A 22,767-nucleotide genomic window follows, 5' to 3' on the forward strand; every position below is an offset into this window, starting at 1 on the left:
TCCAAAGGACCTGGGGTTGGTTCCTAGCACCTACAAGACAACATACAATCATTTGTAAACCCAGTACCAGAGAATCTGAGAGCCACATTCAAAAATAGGAAAGTAGTATTAGTGAAGGCTACAGAATGGAACTAGAAGGCATTGTGCAGAGGGAAATAAGCAAGTCACAAAGGACAAAAACTGTACACTTCTACCTGCATGAATTTCTTAGAGGACTTACATGCACAGAGATGGAGATTGTTGTAGAGATAGTAGCTACCAGAGGCTGGGCCGAGTGGAGCAGGGAATAAGACTGTCCCTGTATACAGAGTTTCAACCAAAGAGAATGCAAACATTCCTGGAGGTGTATGATGATGTTGATTGCACAAAATGAACACATAAAAGGCCACATAACTATATCCAAACATAATTGATACAATCAATGCAATGCTTTTCACATTTTACTATAGTTATAAATTAGGGACAACACTTGGCATGTGATACAGTCTATAGTCTAAGCATGAGTGATTGTTAATATTTTTATTACTCTTTTAAACTTTATTTTTATGTGTATGGGTGTTTTGATTACATTTATGTGGGTATACCACGTGTGTACCTGCAGAGATCAGAAGAGGCTCTCAGATCCTCTGGTACTGGAGTTACAAATGATTGTATGCTGCCATGTAGGTGCTAGGAACCAACCCCAGGTCCTTTGGAAGAGCAGCTGGTGTTCTTAACTTCAGAGCCATCAATCCAGCTTCTGTTGTGTTGATCTTATTATATCTCCCATTGCTATATTTTGAATAAATAAATGGAAAGGTGTGGATCATAGAACAAAGTCAGGGCTAGATCATTTAGAAGGGTATACAGTTAGGGGATCTGAATTTTTATTCTAAAGCCTGCAAAGAGCTGCATAGGAATTTTAACTAGGTAAATATTGAGAAGACTCATGCTGCATAGCATAGTAGCAGTGTGTACGCTGCTTTTTATGGACACAAGAGTGGAGATAAGAGTTAGGAGCTTATTATAGGGATGTTAGAGAAATTCTAAGCCTGTAAGCTTATCGGCTTAGGTACAGCATGGAGATGGCAGTGATGGAGAGGATGTGATCATATTTTGAAAGAATGACTCATAGAAAGTGAATTTTATCTCCAGAAAGATATCTGCCCATATATTGTATTTGTTATGTGAAAGCTGCTTTCTCCTACAATGGAGTTTGCTGTGCTGAAGATTTTTTTTAAAAAAAAATAGAATATCTTTTATTTTTCTTTGGCACTTTCATATATACATATGTATATCATTCCCAATTTCCCCTCTCAACTCTCAGGCATCCTAACACATCCTTTCCCTTCTTTCTCTTTTAATTCTCGGTGATTTTATGATCAAAACACAGATTTTTTTATTTTTATTGAATTTATTTATTAACTTTATAACCCAATATCAGCCCTTCCTTTCTTCCCCATACCTCCCTCCATTCCCCTTAGGAGGGGAATCCCCATCTGTGTGTCAACCCCCCAGAAACTTAGATTATCCAAGATACAATTTGCAAAACACATGAAACATGAGAAGAAGGAAGACCAAAGTGTGGCTACTTCGATCCTTCTTAGAAGGGGGAACAAAATACCCATGGAAGGAGTTACAGAGAGAAAGTTCGGAGCTGAGATGGAAGGAAGGACCATCCAGAGACTGCCCCACCTGGGAATCCATCCCATATACAACCACCAAACCCAGACACTATTGCATATGCCCGAAAGATTGTGCTGACAGGACTGTGATATAGCTGTCTCTTGTGAGTCTATGCCAGGGCCTGACAAATGCAGAAGTGGATGCTCACAGTCATCTATTGAATGGAACACAGGGCCCCCAATGAAGGAGCTAGAGAAAGTACCCAAGGAGCTGAAGGGGTCTGCAACCCTATAGGAGGAACAACAATATGAACCAATCAGTACTCTCCAGAGCTCGTGTCTCTAGCTGCACATGTAGCAGAAGATGGCCTAGTCTGCCATCGATGGGAGGAGAGGCCCTTGATCTTGCAAAGATTATATGCCCCAGTACAGGGGAATGCCAGGGCCAGAAAGTGGGAGTGGGTGGGTTGGGGAGCAGGAGCAGGGTAGGCAGAGGGTATAGGGGACTTTTGGGATAGCATTTGAAATGTAAATGAAGAAAATATCTAATAAAAAAGACACCCCCACCAGACACACACACACACATACACACACACACACACACACACGTTTTTTGACTTTGAAATTTTTCCTTTTTATTCTTTTCTTACCTGTAGGTGGTGCTCTAAGCCCAGGATTACTCTTTTCCTCTTAGACATGGTAACTCATTTTTGAAATCCTCTGCCCGTAAGCACTGATAGAAAAATCGTGTTTGATAATCCATTTAGGCATTCCTAATGCCACCGTTTGGAGCATGTTGTCTTGGTAATTGCATATGAACTGTTCTGTACAACGTTGCTAAGGTGGTCAGTTTATTAGCACCGCAATTAAGATAGGATTAATGTTAAATTCTGTTGTGTAAACCCATCCTTCATTTACATTGACTCATTTAACTTACTAATTTTTCTTGACCTGTGCCATCTCATTTCAAATTTTGTATTATGTTGAGCTCTTACTATTTACAATGAGACCAAGCTATGAAATAGAGTGTGTTTAACACACTAATAATTACAAATACTTAAAAAAAAAGGGAACTGCAGAAATCAATAATTTGTTTAATGATGATTTTTTTATTATTAAAACAGAGGCAAACTTTTTTCACTGTAATGTGTTTTTCTTTGACTAGTAATTTGTAATTAATATTTTGTAATTGTTAAATTCTAATATTACAACTTCTAAAAGCATTAGGATTTTGTCTTCTTTTTTGCTGCCGTGTCTTTTGTTTGTTTGAGACAAGTTCTCATGGTTCCCTTGAACCTCACCCTGTTAAGTGGGGGCATCATAGGTTCGAACCCTAGACATGACGTCTTCCCTCTCTTAAATTTGGTACAGTTGCAAAGTCAATAACCTCATATGTCCGTGTGCAGACAGCTTTTCTGTTCAGTCTTCCTGTTAAGCTTCACCCACAGTTGCTTAGAGGGGTACAAGACCAGAGCAATGCAGTGTTCTCCTCAGGTTCCATGAGCCATCATTCTTTGACTTCATGCATTTCTTTCTTCCTGTCCCTCAAATGTGGTCAGTCTTGTCAGACCTGCCAGACCATATGGTCGTCAGAGCAATATTAGTGACAGTTTTCTGCCAGAGAGAATAATCATTATCCAGACATTAAGTATTGAAGAACACAAAGCAGCTGCTCTCTGGCAAGCTCCTTTTGATTTAAGGCAGTGATGCTTTCAAAAATACTCCCCATGATTATAAATATACCTGGAAAAAGCTGAGTATCAAGGTGTTTGTCTTAACATATTTCTGTAGCCACTAAGAGAGTCATTACTAATTTGGAGGTCAACTCCAGGGTGATAGTTACATTGTCACCATATTCTGTAAGATCTGAGTGGTGTTTTCTATTTAATGAAGAGATGATAGAGACCCATGAAACTATTTAGTAGAAAGACTGAAATAATGATTATGCAGTCTTTTTAGAGGAATTGTAGTCTAGAAACATGGCTGCTCTGGCAAGTGATTATACCCAAAGATATGATCTGGCCAAAATGACACATTCTGGATTACAGTATGATCTGGGTTAAATATAGACATACCATTAGCACATACCTTCAATCCTTTAAAAAATTTTATTAGATTTTTTAAATTTACATTTCAAATGGTATCCCCTTTCCTAGTTTCCCCTCTGAAAACCCCCTATCCTCTCCTCCCTCCCCCTGCTCCCCAGCCCACCCACTCCTGCTTCCTGGCCCTGGCATTCCCCTATACTGGGGCATAGAAACTTCACAGGACCAAGGGCTTCTCCTTCCATTGATGACCAACTAGACCATCTTCTGCTACACATGCAGCTAGAGCCATGAGTCCCACCATGAGTTATCTTTGATTGGTGATTTCTTTCCAGGGAGTTCTGGGGTATTGATTAGTTCATATTGTTCCTCCTATGGGGCTGCAAACCCTTTCAGCTCCTTGGTTCCTTTTTCTAGCTCCTTCATTGGGGACCCTGTGCTCTGTCCAATGGATGGCTTTGAGAATCCACTTCTGTGTATGTCAGGCACTGGCAGAGCCTCTCAGGAAATAGCTTTATCAGGCTCCTGTCAACAAGCCCTTGTTGGCATCCACAATAGTGTCTGGATTTGGTGATTGTATATGGTGGATCCACAGGTGAGGCAGTCTCTGGATGGTCATTTCTCCCCCCCCCCAGACATGCACGCGCGCACGCGCACACACACACATACACACACTTTTTTTTGATGGTCATTTCTTCAGTCTCTGCTCTGAACTTTCTTTGTAAGTCCTTCCATGGGTCTTTTGTTCCCCCTTCTAAGAAGGATCGAATATCCATACTTTACTCTTCCTTCTTCTTGAATTTCATGTGTTTTGCAAATTCTATCTTGGGTATTCTGAGCTTCTGGGCTAATACCCACTTATCAGTGAGTGCATATTATGTGTGTTCTTTTGTGATTAGGTTACCTCACTCAGGATGATATCCTCTAGATCCATTCATTTGCCTAAGAATTTCATAGATTCATTGTTTTTAATAGCTGTGTAGTACTCCATTGTGTAAATTTTCTATATCCATTCCTCTGTTGAGGGACATCTGGGTTCTTTCCAGCTTCTGGCTGTTATAAATAAGCTGCTATGAACATAGTGGAGCATGTGTCCACACACTTATGGTCACTTGATCTTTGACAAAGGAGCAAATACCATCCAGTGGAAAAAAGACAGCATTTTCAACAAATGGTGCTGGCTCAACTGGCAGTTATCATGTAGAAGAATGTGAATTGATCCATTCTTATCTCCTTGTACAAAGCTCAAGTCTAAGTGGATCAAGAAACTCCACATAAAACCAGAGACACTGAAACTTATAGAGGAGAAAGTGGGGAAGAGCCTTGAAGATATGGGCACAGAGGAAAAATTCTTGAACAGAACACCAATGGCTTGTGCTGTAAGATCAAGAATCAACAAATGGGACCTCTTAAAATTGAAAAGCTTCTGNAAGGCAAAGGGAACTGTCAATAGGACAAAAAGGCCACTAACAGATTTGGAAAAGATCTTTGCCTATCCTAAATCTGATGGGGGGCTAATATCTAAAATATACAAAGAACTCAAGAAGTTAGACTCTAGAAAACCAAATAACCCTGTAAAAAAATGGGGTAGAGACCTAAACAAAGAATTCTCTACTGAGGAATACTGAATAGCTGAGAAGCACCTAAAAAATGTTCAACATCCATAATCATCAGGGAAATGCAATCAGAACAACCCTGAGATTTCACCTCACACCAGTCAGAATGGCTAAGATCAAAAGCTCAGGTGACAGCAGATGCTGGCAAGGATGTGGAGAAATGGGAACAATCTCTCATTGCTGGTGGGATTGCAAGTTGGTATAACCACTCTGGAAATAAGTTTGGTGATTCTTCAGAAAATTGGGCATGGTCCTACCGGAAGATCCAGCAATAACACTCCTAGGTATAACTTCAATCCTTGATAATGAATGTAAGAGTTTTTAGAAGGAAGAAGCTATGTTTGAAAGAGATGTCTAATTGAGGAGCAGACAAATTGATGAATCAGAGAAAGATTGGATAGAATGAGTCAGAGATAGGATATGCCCAGCTTTCACAAGGACAAACAGGAAAGAGAGGCTACTTAAAGAGCAGTGAGGGCAAGGCTCAGATAGTTGTGCTCAGTTCATTTCAGACAAGTTCAGTTCATGGAGTTCAGAAGCAGTCTTCAGAGCAATTCAGTCAGAAGCTGAGAGAAGCCAATTTGAATCAGTCAGCCTGAACAGGCATTTGAGCCAGAACAACAGAGTTGAACCAGCCAGCAGAAAGAGCAGTAAGTCTCAGAGGCTGAAAACATTCTAGGTCTAGGTTAGCAGACATAGGCTGGAAGCTGAAGCCTTTAAGGTCTGGGCTTGCAGAAGGTTGTACAGAGGATACAACCTTCCAGGCCTAGACCTAGGTATAGTTAAAAATGCTCAGTCCGAGCCATGTATTCACAGAGCTTGAGTATAGCTCTCATCTCATTTCTTCCTCTGAGGAAATAAAAGTGACATTTACATGTACAGTTTTTGAACTGTGCAGCATGCAGTAAAAGCAATGTAAAACCTTTACTGCATAGAAAATATTATATTTTCTGAGACCCCACATTCTATTGCTATAGAAGACATTATTATAGTATTTAGTATGTATTATACACCTCATGTCTAGCCCCAGATATGAAAAAAATATTCATGTCTTGTGGTACCTGACATGAAAAAGATCTCCCTGGTGCTGTGGAAGTAGAAAAGGAGAGGCCAATTTCTCTCCTGTGGAATAAGTGAATGCTCCAATGAAGACACATCTGGAATGTAAACAATGTGAAGGATAAAGTGGGAAGAAGTGTGATGATGTCCAGCAGAGATATGCAGAAGCCCAGCATGTTCAGGTAAAAGAACAAGTAGAAAGAGGAGCATGGGATGCACCAAAGTCAAAGCGAGAGAAAATATTTTCTAAAAGTTTCTTTTTTTTATTATTCATTACCATCTTATTCTGAAACAGCTTTTAAAATGGATTTCTTAACAGCTGAATAGTACTCCATTGTGTAAATGCAGGGGAAAAGGGAAGGGGATAGGGGTTTTTCAGAGGGGAAACAAGGAAAGGGGATAACATTTCAAATGGAAATAAAATATCTAATAAAAATGGATTTCTTTCTGGGAGCTTGTTTATTTCTAGTAGACATATTACTGATATATCAACATTTCTATATTTCTAAAATATTTCTCACCTTTCATAATTTCTGTATTTTGTATCTTTTTGTATCTAAGGAATTTGAGGATATTGAGGGACAATAGCAATCGAAAATGCCAATGAAATAGGAATAGAGAAGTATTTTGCCTGCAGTTTTCCTATGAATAACCAATCCTTTTGTGCTTGGGAAGAAAAATTGCAGGTTATGGAGTATGACCAGCATACTTTGTAGTCCATTGTGATTATTGAAAAGAGCTGAACTCTTAATTTCAATCCATTTTGTAAGGTCCATATTGGAACCCAAGATGATTACACTAAATATATTGCCCACAATATATTTATTTGTGGCCCACTAAATGTATTGGCCACAAAGAAATTTTAAAGGTAGACTATAAACTAAACAAATCACATTTTGGTTGTGAAAAATAGTTTGCAGTTATGCAGCTTATACATATTTACATAGGCATTATACATGTTACATAGGCCACATTAATCATATGGACATTTCTCATCCAAAATATTTGTATTGCATTTAATTGATTGACAAGTAAGGGGTTAAGGATCAGAAACTTTATTTATTTATTTGTTTTAAGACTTAAAGTGTCCTGTCTTCTAAAATGTCAGATCTTATCATGGAAAACACAATTGTATGTCTACAAGGTAAGTGTAGACTTGTATTTGTTGTACATCTAAGGATGCAGACTCTACCATCACATTTTTTTATTAGATATTTTCTTCATTTAAATTTCAAGTGCTATCCCAAAAGTCCCCTATACCCTCTCCCCACCCTGCTCCCCAACCCACCCAGTCCCACTTCCTGGCCCTGGCATTCCCCTGTACTGGGGCATATAATCTTCTCAAGACCAAGGACCTCTCCTCCCATTGATGGCAGACTAGGCTATCCTCTGCTACATATGCAACTAGAGACACAAGCTCTGAGGGATACTGGTTAGTTCATATTGTTGTTCCTCCTATAGGGTTGCAGACCCCTTCAGCTCCTTGGGTACTTTCTCTAGCTCCTTCATTGGGGGCCCTGTGTTCCATTCTATAGAAGACTGTGAGCATCCACTTCTGTATTTGTCAGGCACTGGCATAGCCTCACAAGAGACAGCTATATCACAGTCCTGTCAGCACAATCTTTCCGGCATATGCAATAGTGTCTGGGTTTGGTGGTTGTATATGGGATGGACCCTGGGTGGGGCAGTCTCTGGATGGTCCTTCCTTCCATCTCAGCTCCAAACTTTCTCTCTGTAACACCTTCCATGGGTATTTTATTCCCCCTTCAAAGAAGGAACAAAGTATCCACATTTTGCTCTTCCTTCTTGAATTTCATGTATTTTGCAAATTATATCTTAGATATTCTAAGTTTCTGGGCTAATATCCAATTATCAGTGAGTATATACCACGTATGTTCTTTTGTGAATGGGTTACCTCACTCAGGATGACATCCTCCAGAAACATCCATTTGCCTAGGAATTTCATAAATTCATTTTTTTTAATAGCTGAGTAGTACTCCATCGTGTAAATGTACCACATTTTCTGTATTCATTCCTCTGTTGAGGGACATCTGGGTTCTTTCCAGCTTCTGGCTATTATAAATATGACTGCTATGAACATAGTGGAGTATGTATGTGTCCTTATTATAAGTTGGAACATCTTCTGGGTATATGCCCAGGAGTGGTATTGCTGGATCTTCTGGTAGTACACTGTCCAATTTTCTGAGCAACCATCAGACTTATTTCCAGAGTGGTTGTACCAGCTTGCAATCTCACCAGCAATGGAGTAGTGTTCCTCTTTCTCCACATCCTTGCTAGCATCTGCTGTCACCTGAATTTTGTCTTAGCCATTCTGACTGGTGTGAGGTGGTACCATCAAATTTTTAATCAGTTGTTAAGCATGACTCTTCAGTGGAGGGGAAATATAAAGTAAAATGATGTCAGAATTACTGCTTAAAATACAGTTTCCTGAATGCTAAGTTCTATTGGAAATTGACCTTTGGTAGACCACATCTTTAACCTGCTTAAAATGAGCATGCACTATCTCCTTAACAAGTATGTATAATCTGGGGTTTATTATTTTACACGCATTGAGTTTAATTTTCGGAGATGCTGTAAAGGTGTCAGGGAAGCGAAACCTTAGTTTATGTAGAATGTACAGAGGAGCAGAGAAAGGGGGATGGAACTTGTTCTTGCAGTTATTTGGCATTTTACACACACACACACACACACACACACACACACACACACACACACACATACACACAATGTATAGCTCAAGCTCCTATTCTTTCTCTTAACCTAATATTTGATCTCAAAGAAAATATGGATTTAATGAGAGCATTTTGCTTCAAGTATCTATACTTCCTAGTATTATGAAGAAAGATAATTCCTGAAGAGATCGAGAACAGGACTTCTGTACTCCATGCAGACCTCAGTAGAAAAGAAGCAATGTTGTAAGAAATGCTTCATACACATCTCTATAAACATATTTTTTCTTCTGTCAAGTTCTTTATTTTCAAATAATGTGAGAGATTTTAACATTCATGTTTGTACATACGTGTGCGTGGGCATATGTCAGTATGAGTATGTGTGCAGGTGACTCTGTGTGTGTGTTGATGAACATGTGTTTGTTGCTGAGGGAGAAGTATAATTCTAGGTTAGTATGGGTATAGTGTCTGTCGCGTATATGATTTTGACCCCAGAGTGAAAATGAATTTCCCTTTCTTTCTGTTCCTTTGAACAGGGTTTCACTTTCTCATTGAGACCCTTTAAAAGATAGTATCTCACTATGTTATCCAAACTTACTTTAACCTAGCAATTATCATGCCTCAGCTTCTCAAGACCTCAAATTAGAATACAAATACATGTAACAACATAAGTCCCACCTGGGACATCGCTTCCTATTAATTTTTCAAACTAAATCAACTTGTGACCCAGCCACTGGACAGGTACAGAAGGTAGCTGTCATTCAGCCACTATGATTTGGTTTTTGGTCAAAAATCTTACCTATCCTTTTGAGCCTCCTTATTTTTTATTTTTTATTTTTTTTACTATTTTGATATTTTCCTTACTCTCTGCAAGAACACATTCGTTTTGCTTCCCTTAGCAAGAGAACCATATCTGCAAGTTATGCAGCTGCACTGTAGACAACGTTCTTCATTCACTTAAGGTGGGAAGGGAAACAAAATGAGAATTCTCACCTGGTGTTGACTCTGAGAGTGCTCACAGGACACTGATCCCGGAGACATGATATTTACGTAGTTGTGTTCTGAGGTGTGGACTTGTGACTCACCGACTCTACAGCAGCAGGTCCCAAGTTCTATAAGTGGATTTTATTTGAGTCACCTTGTCAGTTTTGAAACAATGTCAGAAATATAAATGTCAAACTCTCCAGGAAAGGCGATGGATATGCCACTTTGCTAGCTTCTCCAAACCCAATTTTCTGTGCAACCCCTGGTGCATTAAAAAAAATAAAATTTAATACAAGAGTTGACAGGTGTTTCCGCCTTTTATTAGCTACTGAGGAGAAGGCTGCTTCTATTCCTTCAACCACTCTCTTCAACCACAGCCACGGTTTACACATTCCCGTGCACTGAGCTCGTGTCCCTGCGTGGACAGCTAGAAGACACCCAGAGGGCAGGTCATTGAAGTATTTGTTCAGGTGACCACAAAGCTAGATCTGCTCTATTTCCTAGAAGGTCGGACAATGCCAAAGCTTCCGTTTTTTTAAAATTATTTCTGCCTTTGACCTCTCTGATAAAATTTCTGCTGAGTGTAGAATAACAGAGAAATTTTGGTAGGATGAGGTGAAGTTATCATATTGGGGTTTATTTTGCTGTGCACACCCCAAATTGTTCAAGATAGGAATTTGTGTTGAAAAGTCAAATCAACACAATTTTATTAAAACAAAATTTACTGAAGATAGGATTAATCCCTACTTTCAGTTTACAACTACCAGAGAGAAAAAAACCTTGTCTGTTCTCCGTGATGCTGTTTGTACATTTCCAGAACCTCCCTGCTCTTTCTGGTTTTAGCTCTTTTACCACAACATTCCAGAAGCAAATCCACACAGAAGTAGAGATTAAGCTGGTGGACAACTTAGTAAGATAAAGAAGAACCAGATCTGTGTTCAATAGGTGTATTTTTGGCTAAATTCTGGGTTGGCCCTAGATCCCAGCGTGTGTTGCTTTACATGGTTACAGAAAATGTGATGGCCGGGACGTAACAGCCTGATATGAATAGGAGTAGCTCAGGATCACTAAGGGTATAAGGCTTAATTGGAGAGAGTCAAAGACTCCAGTGATCTGCCAATCACTGTCCTCCATGAAGCCAGGAAAGAGTTCCCCCAACTCAGACACTTAAAGATAAAACTTGGAGAATAGACTGTGGTATACTGGCTAACATCCATCCTGACTAATCATTATTTTTGTCCAATATTATGGCTCTCAGTATAGTTCCATTAGAATTCTGTTATCAGGGAATTTCCATTATCGGGGACTGCTTCAAAAGAGGGGGAGGGAAGCTGAATAAAATGCTGTGGTACAATGTTGTGATATTTTCAGTTGACATGAAAAGGTATAGGGGACGGAGGCAAAGGAAGAGCTGGAATAGAGGAAGGACACATGACATTTGCCTGGATTGCACTGGCCATTTAACCTTTAACCATCACAGTCATTGCAAGGAGAATGAGTTATGATTCCCACATAGAATGAGAAACGAGGCTCAGCATGCTTAAATGGCTTTTCTGTCAAGCTGTGCGGTCATGAATTGAAACCAGGGGCATCGCCAGGGCTTGCTCCATTTCTACAGATGGCTGCTTCATTCTTTATGCTACCCCTGTCTTCTCTCTGAAGAGCTACTCAGGGCTTGAGCCACGCTGTTATAGCAGGAGCCTCTCAGCCATTTGTGCTGTCAGTGTTCAGTTTAGGTTTTCTCCTTACATGCTTACAGTATATAAGGACTGTTTCCTCCATTTTGTCTGCTCTCAGCTGCTCCAGATGACCCATGAACTAAAAATGTCTATTATCTTCACTAGGAAGCAAAAGAATCAAGTTTATTTCCAGATTTATCTGCTTGAGGGGACTGGGGGGGGCTGAGTATCAGATTATCAGAGAAGATGAGGTGATCGGATAATGATAGGAGCTGGCTAAAGTACATGGTGACAGCCTGGATCTTCTCAACATCCTTAGAGGACATCAGTTATCTGTTTGTTCAGGAAGTGTGGTTCCGATTCAGAAAGGTCAAAACGGTGCAACCGGAGCTAGCCCAGCAGCTTCCATAAATCACAGTTCACCAAGGTGTGTGACCCATCCCCCAACATCTGGGGAAATGAATGGATGCTGAGAAGGTGAAGTAACTCCCCCAGAACTTCAAGGCAGAGCTGTTGTGTGGCAATGATTGTGCACTCTAGTACCGGTCTAAAACAGTAATCCCAAATAGGACAAAATATAAGTAACTTCTGGGGACTTCTGCAGATCCCAGGATACTCACCCACGGATTCTGTCCACTTGCGTAGTTAGAGACTTGGGGCTGTGTTCCTATCCCTAAGCAGCCCCCAGCAAGGCCTTGAGGGTGAAAATATCCCTCTTTTTATTTTCTGTTTGGCTCCATCTCTCTGTGTGTCATTTTATGGAAGTTTCAGCACACTTAGTCAGAGTCTGGCCCTCTGAATTTGAGGGCTACAATCAAAATTTTGTGATGACACACACGGACAAGAAGATAAAACGTATGGAGGTATTTTAGAAAATGTTCTCTTTCAGGCACCTTGAAAGCACAGCAGCTTGAAGGTTGGAAGGAGGGCAGAACACAGTGATTATCCTCAGAGGAAAAAAACAGGCATCAAAACGATTTCCAGATAAGATAAAAAGAAAAAGAGGCCACAATTTTTAGAGGGATTGAGGGTGGAGGACATGGGAAAGATTGGAAAGAAGGAATAGGAATGGTTGGAGGGAGAAAAGGAAAGGTGGAAAGTGATAGAATTAAATTTTAAATAAAAATATATAAAAAGTTTTCCACTCATCTGTTTTTTTAAAATCAAACATTCAGAAAATGTGGCACTTTCCCATGCTGTCCTCTCAATATACTAAAACATATTTCTCTCTCTCTCTCTCTCTCTCTCTCTCTCTCTCTCTCTCTCTCTCTCTCTCTCCTGCCTTTCCTATTCCTTTTCTGCATTCCTTGCTTTCCTTTCTGCAATGTTCTCCCTCCTTCCTTCTGACCCTTCTTTCTCCTCTGTCCTTCTCATTCCTTACCCTCTCCTCTCCAAGTAGTGGCTTGTTTGTTTTCATGCATTGTTTCATTAGGTTGACTTCTAACACACAACATTGCTCGGGGTAGCCCCAAACTCTGGATGCTTCTGACTACCGCCTCCAGAGTGCTTGGGATGTAGGCATGGACCACCAGCTTGCTTTATGTGATGCTTAAGATTGTCTCCAGGTAGGCTCACAGCCAGCTATTGGATGGAACACAGGGTCCCCAATGGAGGAACTAGAGAAAGTACCCAAGGAACTGAAGGGGTCTGCAACCCTGTAGGTGGAACAACAATATGAACTAACCAGTACCCCCTGAGCTTGTGTCTCTAGCTGCATATGTAGCAGAAGATGGCCTAATCGGCCATCACTGGGAAGAGAGGCCCCTTGGTCTTGCAAACTTTATATGACCCAGCACAAGGGAAGGCCTGGGCCAAGTAGTGGGAGTGGGTGGGTAGGGGAGCAGGGGCGGGGGGGGGGTATAGGGAACTTTCGGGATAGCATTTGAAATGTAAATAAAGGAAAAAAAAAGATTGTCTCCAGGTAAGCCCTCTGTCAGATGAGTTTCATTCTCAGCTTCATAGTAATGCTTTTAAAAATACATTTTTCTGTTAGGTAACTAACGTTTTAAACTCTATGGATAAGTTCATGTTGATTCCTGTGTGGAGGTCTTTAAAGCATTCTTCTCAGCTCTGTCCTAACATCCCCTTCTGCTCTAGTCATTGATCCAGGAGTTGTTCTTGTTTCCACTCTTACTTCTTTAGTACTGTCACCTCAACATTCATCTTACCACTTCATATTAATGCTTTTAAATGCTTTTTTTTTTTAAATAAATGCTTTTATTGTGCTATATCGAAATTAATTCACCTCACCGAGTCTCTGGCTATATGTCCCCATCCTGGTCCTTATCAATGTTGATAAGTTTCAAACTTATGTTTCACCGTAGTCACAAAAGTGAAGAAATTTTAATTTGCATTATACTATTTTATTACTGAAGTCATCCTCACAGATTTAGTATATCTCAGCCTCAAACAGCATTTAACCTTCCAAACCAATTGTCTAATCACCTTCATTTCTCTGAATGACATAAATGTCTTCTAATATTTCAGCTAGGACATTCAGGAATTCTCCTAACATTTCTGTAATTCTCCACCTACATCCTGTCATCCACCTCCTATCCGTATGATCAGTCTTACTACCAGTCTAGGCTCCCTTCACCATCCTTCTGCACCCTAGTCTGCCTCTCACAGCCAAGAGGTTCATGGCCACCTCTGGTTTACTCACTAATTGAAATCTTTGTATCAAAGTTAAATGTGATGCAGACCACTCTCTAAGGTGTTCTTCTATCTTTCATCTTTCCTCATGAGCTCGTAGCAGAGCACTATTCTAATTCCAGATAGAATGCTCTAGTGATTAGTGTTTAACTCTGCTTTCTGAAGATTAGACTGAGTTCAGTTCACATTTGTTTTCTCCAGAGGCTATCTTGTATACATTAGGTGCCTAATTAGTCCTGTGAAATCAAGCTTCTCAGCTATGCTTTTTTTTTTGTTTGTTTCAGGTTCCTTGTTAGAAATGGCTATTTTTTTTTCTTTTATTGACAGCAGATTTCCTTCTTATACATAGTCTCCTCTCCTCCCATTCCTCCTGTTTTTTTTTCCTCCTCCTCTCCCCTCTGGATCAACCCCAAAATCTATCTCTCATCAGACAAGAATAAGCCTCCAAGAGAGAACAACCAAGCAAACAAAATAAAACACAATAAGATGAAGCAGAAACTATCACATTGAAGTTAGACATGGCAATGTAACAGGTGAAATAGAGACCCAAGAGCCAGCAAAGGTCAGAGAACCACTTGTCTCACAGTGAGGAGTCCCATGAAAATGCTAAGCTAATAACATATATATATATATATATATATATATATATATATATATTCATTCAGAGGACCTGGAATATAATTGTAGCATCTATGCTTACTGCTTCAGTCTCTGTGAGCTCATATGTGAGAAATGGCCATTTCTGCTGTGCTAATTTTTTCTTGTTTACTCACTCCCTCTTCCCCTTGATCACTCAGGAAGTTTTGGTTGCTATCGTGCTATATCGAAATTGATTCACCTCACCGAGCCTCTGGATATATGTCTCCATCCTGGTCCTTATCAATGTTGATGAGTTTCAAACTTATGTTTCACCGTAGTCACAAAAGTGAAGAAATTTTAATTTGCATTATACTATTTTATTACTGAAGTTAAATTTTCTGGTTAAAAATTGGAACAAAGAATCTATATTTCAAAGTAATGTGAAGATGAAAGGGGTAATTTATTTCAGAATGCTTTAGGAACTGTCAAAATCCATACTAGATGACTTGAGTGTTAAATTGGAAGCCCTGTGGAAGTATAATATGTCTTATGTGGGGTGACAGAATGTGCTCATTGTCCACCCACCACCCACCTACACCTTATATGTTCCTCCATGCTATCTTCCTGTCAGAATTGTGGGCTACTTATTGAGGCGGAAGATGTCTTCAGCTCTCATCCTTACTACCCTATTGCTTAGGGTCTGGATACGAGTCCCAAATAGTAAGTAGTTCTATAGTTCCTGGAAAATACTTTACTCTCTGAAATAGAAAATCATGAAAATAAAATCCTCACCTTGCCGTGCTTTACTGAGATGAGGTCATGATGACTTTCTTGAAACGCCCAGGAAAAAAAATTAAGAGTAATCCAGTAATCTAAGTGTAACAGAGGGGAAAGCTGTCACAAAGATGCATCTTGGTTCCAATGCTGAATTTTTATATGGACACTGAAATAGCCCTGGTTTCAGAACTTTATATATGAAAGAGCTATTACTTTTTTTTTTTTTAACTAATTAGGATACTTTTACCTTCATGTTTTCTTCACTGTAGGCAAAATTATTCCAATAGCTATTTATATTTTCCCCTCCACTATCAAGGCTGCGTATTGGTTCTTAAATATTCCCTTCCTGTCTGACTACCACTGTGTGTACTTATATGGGATATTTAGGAAGTGGGAGCCAAGGTTGTAGAGTGGTTGCAAAAGCAATGAAATGACAAGGCAGTGAAGTCAGAACAGATTGTTCCGCTCATATAACTGAATCATTAACCAAAGACAACAGGCCCCAGGCCTTTTGTGAACAAGGCCGACATTGAAAGAAGACATACTATAGGCAAGATAAAGGGATTCCACAGATCCACTAGCTATCATTGACAGCTCTCCCAACAATGGTCCCCAACTCTTTGTATAAATTGCTCCCTTACTCCATTTGTGGCAGATGCTTAATTTTTCTTTTACTACTCTTTTCTCCTCTTTCCCATTTCTGATGTCATTGCATCAAGTTTATATCACTAACAACCAAAAGTATAGCTTGGATTCAGTAAGACTGTCCAAAAATATTTGCAGAAATCCTCAAACATCAAATGTATCATTTGTGAAGGAAGAAAATTCTAAGACTTTTATTGCAAAATCATGTCACTATGGTAATTCACCTAAAATTGTTTAATCAGATACTGTGTGTGTGTGTGTGTGTGTGTGTGTGTACTACAGAGCACACATAGAGGTGAGAGGACAATGTGAGGAAAGGGTTTTCTCCTTCTACTGTGTGTTTCAGAGATCAAATTAGGTCATCAGACTTGGAGACAAGTGTTGCTACCTGATGAACCATGTTCCTGGCCATAAAGATTTGCTTTCGAATTCCATCCTAGACAATGAACTCATAGCATAAAGATACAAATCTTTCTTGAATGACTGACAAATGCATTAAATAAATGACTCTACTGGACTTCAAAAGGTTTATGACCCATGAAATTGCTTAGTAATCTAATGATTGATAATAGAAATTGACCAAATGAAGGCTGTTTGCAACCATACTGGAACCCTCTGGAGTTTTCTATTAGATGTTAGAATAAGACTCTTTACTGTGAATTATCTCAAGTGACAGAAGAAATTTTAGACATTGATGTGCCCAGCGCTGCTCACATAACTTATATTGAGATTATACTCAATAGTTATAGCAATTAAGATATTTGTAAGTAAGGCACATTGTTCAATTAGGCAGAATTAGGACACAAATCTAGGAAAACTGTTAAACTAGGGATCATAGTTAGAAATGAGAAAACTTAAATCAGGAATCCAATTCTAGAAACCACCCTTAACTGAAAGGTGTCTACATCTGACATGTTCATCTATGTTATCTTACCCTGTGTGAGGAGACTGCTGTTGTGAAGACCCAGCTATTGTGGACTTGACTTTGGATAATGTCAAGAGAGATGTAAGAGAGACTTAGTGTTATTGGCAGTGCACCCTACCAGTTTTAGCCTCTCAGTGACTCCTGGTCATTTCAGTTCATCTGTTCAAATGAAAAGAACAGACTGCCATCTTCCTTAATATTAAGAGTGCAATCCTAGATATACCAGAGGAGTCAGCATTCAAGAAGCAATTGCAGAATTTGGCTACTTGAGAAAGATGCTGGTGGTATCCTCAAGCGCTTTGGAAGGAAAAGGGTTAATTTCCAAAATGTAGGGAAATCTTAAACTTTAGTGCCAAAATTGTAAATAATCTGAAAAGAGGATTAGAGGATTTTAACTGATTCCTCCCCACCAAAAAAACCCCATAGGACAGTTGGCTTGTATAATAATGGGTGGCTTTTTAATTATCAGGGGAATGAAAATAAAACCTGTAATGGCATATCACTCATACTTGGTAGGAGATCATTAAGCAAAATAGTGAAAGTATGGTGGAGAAATCAAGAGTACCTGCTGATTTTCCAGAAAATTCTGTCTCCAGCATCCATGTTAGTCGCCTCTCAACTACCTGTACCTGTAGCTACAGGGAACCCAAAAGCTTCTCCTGGCCTCTGTGATGGGTAGCTAAGACATTTGGCAATATCACACACACACACACACACACACACACACACACACGCACGGCCTCTGTGGTGGGTAGCTAAGACATTTGGCAGTATCACACACACACACACACACACACACACACACGCACGCACGCACGCACGGCCTCTGTGTTGGGTAGCTAAGACATTTGGCAATATCACACATGCACACACACACACACACACACACACACACGCACGCACGCACGCACACATGGTCTCTGTGTTGGGTAGCTAAGACATTTGGCAATATCACACACACACACACACACACACACATACGCACGCACGGCCTCTGTGTTGGGTAGCTAAGANCACACACACACACACACACACACATACGCACGCACGGCCTCTGTGTTGGGTAGCTAAGACATTTAGCAATATCACACACACACACACACACACACGCACGTGCGCACACACGCACACACACAAATAAAAAGAATAAAGTGAGTCTTTATAAAACGTCAAAATACTGTCAGGACTGTGGAGAGACTGGAAGCCTTGTACAGGCTGAAGGGCTGATGAAACTGCAGAAACTCTGATAAGTGTATGTTCTTACTGAATTTAATATGATAACACTTGCCCCAGCTGTTGTATGTATTCCAAACTGAAATCAGAACTTCTAAGAGATAGCCTCACTTGCATATTCTTTGCAGAGTTACTCACTATAACCAAGATATGTAGATAATATGGAGAACATAGAACATGTAATTACAATGGGATTTTAATCAATCAATCAAAAAAAGAAGAAAGAAAAAGAAAATATTTGGTTATAGGGTATGCTCTTGTCATCCCACCACTGGCCTCGGAGGCAGGAGTAGGCAGATTTCTGGGGCTATTTGACCAGTTAGTCTAGTAAAATGGGCAAATTCAAAGTCTCATGAGAGAACTTGTCTCAAAAATCAAGGCGGATGGCATTTGAATAATGATGCCAAAGACTGTCTGCACTATAAGAACCAAACATGAACATACACAAATAGACTTGTATCTGAGTACACACATGTATCTGCACACACACATGAACACACATATATATTTGACTGCTATTGATATGTTTATAAATTTAGCAAGTTAATTTAGGTCAAATTCATAGTATACAGCACAGAGTAAGGGAGCTGTTGGTAGGTTTGTAGAAACTTGATTCTTTCCCATAGATATATTGCCTCCTCTTATGAATGAGCTAAGCATATTCTTTAATTCATGCATCTCTGAAATCTCATTGCTCAACTCTAGTCTTCTAAAGCTCAATAATAAAAGCAGCTGGATTTGGAGGAAAAAAATATGAGTAGGGAGGGAAGTTAACTCCAGAGAAGTTGTTTTGTATTGTTTAAAAATTTTTCAGGTAGTTTGTTTAAATATATTTTAGAAAAAACACATTCTTTCAAAAAATTGAAAATAGATTCTTCTTTCATACCATATATCCTGACCACAGTTTTCCTTCCTTCCATGCCTTCCAGTCCCTACTTCCTGTCTCTGCAAGATCTACACCCCCTTGTTTCCTTTCAGAAAAGAGCACACCTCTAAGAGACAACAGCCAAATCTAACAAAAAGGATATAATAAGACTAGATCAAAAACTCAGGTGACAGCAGATGTTGGCGTGGTTGTGGAGAAAGAGGAACACTCCTCCATTGTTGGTGGGATTGCAAGCTGATACAACCACTGTGCAAATCAGTCTGGTATTTCCTCAGAAAATTGGACATAGTACTACCTGAGGACCCAGCTATACCACTCCTGGGCATATACCCAGAAGAAGCTCCAACATATAACAAGGACACATGCTCCACTATGTTCATAGCAGCCATATTTATAATAGCCAGAAGCTGGAAAGAACCCAGATGTCCTCATTTCATTGTTTTTGATAAGCTTCAACACTTTTGAAGACTACTGTTTAGACCTTTTTCAGAATGTCCTGAGATTTTCCTCAGGGTTAACTCATAGTTATAGATATAGAGAACGACTATACAAGGGTGAAGCACCATCGACATACCAAATCAAGCCAAATCAAGGTTGTCTGCCAGCAGCATGATGTATCATTGTTGACACTGAGGATGTTAAATCCCATTTGAAGGAACTATAGGGTGCCTGTGGGTTATAGAATTAGGTGTCAGATCCTCTGGTGCTGGAGTTACAGGGAGACATGAGCCACTTGTGTTTTCTGGGAACGGAACTTGAGACCTCTGGAAGAGCAGCAAGCATTTTAAACTGTTAAGTTTAAAACCACCTGCCCACCCTCCAAGGCATCCATTTAATTGTCATCATTTTTGGGTAAAACAAACTAAAAGGGATAAAAATCTCTTCTATTTTCCATCCTTAGGGAGTAATATACAAACAAATGTTCTGAGGATGCCCATTCTTTTTCACAATGTTTGCGAAATATTTGCTTTGTGTGTATTTCAGCATTGGCTGAAAGCTTTGTGAGTGAACTGAAGGAACCTAATGATATACAGTTTGATAAATTAGAAATATACTTGTGGTTCTTGCTGTTAAACTCCCATGGGTTGTATAGAGACAACTGTTGGTAATTTAAAGATAGGTGCATCCTTCCTTACTTATTAATACACACTCTCCTTTACCTGAAGCTTGCAAGTATACATGACTGATCAACAAGCCAAAGTGTGTAAATAATGTTCATATGTTAATGCAAAACTACCATGCAAAGATGAAGCCCTTAAATTTAATCTAGAAAATTAGAGAGGTAATTGACAAAATGTTCAGAGGACAGTAATACTATAATTTATTTAGACTAATTGCTCCGATAGGAAGTGTTTTATGGTGCAAGGAGCAAGAGTGGGAGGAACGATTGCCATTACTTTATGCTTTGGTACATTACCCTGTATTTTGGTAGTGCTAATTTTATCTTTACAGCCCAGACAGTCAGAGAACACAAGTGTAAATGGATTTCTGAACCCCATTTATTGCAAGGCAAGATACAACTTAGATTATAAAATAAGAAGATATTGCCTCACTGATAGATGCAAACTTTTATTTAAACACTTAACAGTTACCCAAAGTGTTGTCATGGGGATATAATAACATAACTGAATCACATAGATAAGAGTGTTGAAATGGCTGTAAGAAAAATAAATTTCATACCTAAAGTTTTTTCTGCTCCATCAGAACTTTAATTATTTTTGAGATTAAAATTTGATTATATTTCTCCCTTTCCTTTATCCAAACCCTCTCATGTACCCCTCCTCACTTTCTTACAGAATGATGGCTGCTTTTTTCACTAATTCTTTTTTTTTTTTTTTCTGAGACAGGGTTTCTCTGTATAGCCCTGGCTGTCCTGGAACTCACTTTGTAGACCAGGCTGGCCTCGAATTCTGAAATCCGCCTGCCTCTGCCTCCCAAATGCTGGGATTAAAGGCGTGCGCCACCACCGCCCAGCTTTTTCACTAATTCTTATTGAATGCGTATTTGTATTTTCATATATACATATGAAAAAATGTATACATATAATCTGTTGAGTTCATATGTTAGTTGTATGTATGTTTTCAGGGAATAACTGATATGTTTATAAAAAGATAAAGAGGGGCTGGAGAGATGGCTCAGCCGTTAAGAGCACTGACTGTTCTTCCATAGGACCTGAGTTCAATTCCCAGCAACCACATGGTGGCTCACAACCACTTGTAATGAGATCTGACGCCCTCTTCTGGTGCATCTGAAGACAGCAACAGTGTACTTAGAAATAATAATAAATAATTTTTTTTTTTTTAAATAAAGAGTTGGGGGTGTGGTAAGGTAAGGGAGAAAGGAGGTGCCTCAGTGGGCCCATGCCAAGGCATCCCTTCCCCATGAGGGACCAGCCACACGACAGTATAGTATAAAATAGAGTTTATTCAGGGAATGGGGAGGGGAGTTAAGAGGGTAGTAGAGGCAGAGAAAGGCAGAGAGAGATGGAGAGTAGAGAAGTAGAGACTGGTCATGAACACATGGAGAGATAATGAAGGAAATAGGGAAGGGAGTGGGGAAGGGAGCAAAGAGAGCAAGAGGCAAGACAGGGAGGAGGGGGCAAGCAGCCCCTTTTGTTTTGGATCAGGCCAAACTGGCTGTTGCCAATTAACTGTGGGAAGGAGCACACCTGGCTGTTACCAAATAACTGTGGGGTGGAGCTTAAACAAAATGCTAACAATGACCATTTAGCATTGGAAAATATGTTAGTGTTCCCTTGGAAAGGTTACCTCTACTCATTCCCAGCTTTGCTTATTTGCCTACAGTTTCTTTTCTTTTCTTTTTTTTTTTTTTTTTTCTGTAGTATTGAAGCTTCTTAGGCTTTCCACCATCCTGTTTGGCATGCTTGTTTGAACTACAACAAAGAATAGTAGCCTGGATAAAGAGGAAACTGCCAAATGGTGCTTTGAGTTAGGCAACCTTTCCTCTTAGGAATGGGGTATGACCTTTTTCTTCCCTAGGGGTAGGTGGAGCCTTGTAATAGATACAATTATCTTTCTTTTTTTATTCTTAGATTCCTTGGTATAGCATTTCATACTACTTTTGGATACTTTGATCATCTGTCAAGGTCTTCAAATTCATAATTTCAAGGAGTGGATTCTATTTGGCCTAAATAGAGTAGCTCATTACATTTTGAATATTGATTAATTGTGAAAAAATGATTTACGAGATCCAGTTAGAGTAAATATGAGGAATTTTCTTGGAAATGAAGAGAATGAGGTTTTGAGGTTTTTCTTAGATTGAGAGAAACGGCTTAGGGATGCAGACATGGGGAAAACACAACAAAGAAGGAGAAAGAGAGAGAGAGAGAGAGAGAGAGAGAGAGAGAGAGAGAGAGAGAGAGAGAGAGAGAGA

At 39.5% G+C, this 22,767-nt stretch overlaps 1 pseudogene; it reads left to right on the top strand.

Moving 5' to 3' along the window:
- The first annotated feature begins 3,583 nt into the window (after nucleotides 1-3,583).
- The window catches only part of LOC110336036, a 29,443-nt pseudogene continuing 10,259 nt past the window's right edge, over nucleotides 3,584-22,767 (top strand).

This window comes from Mus pahari, chromosome 18 (genome assembly GCF_900095145.1).
Source record: "Mus pahari chromosome 18, PAHARI_EIJ_v1.1, whole genome shotgun sequence".
NCBI lineage: Eukaryota > Metazoa > Chordata > Mammalia > Rodentia > Muridae > Mus > Mus pahari.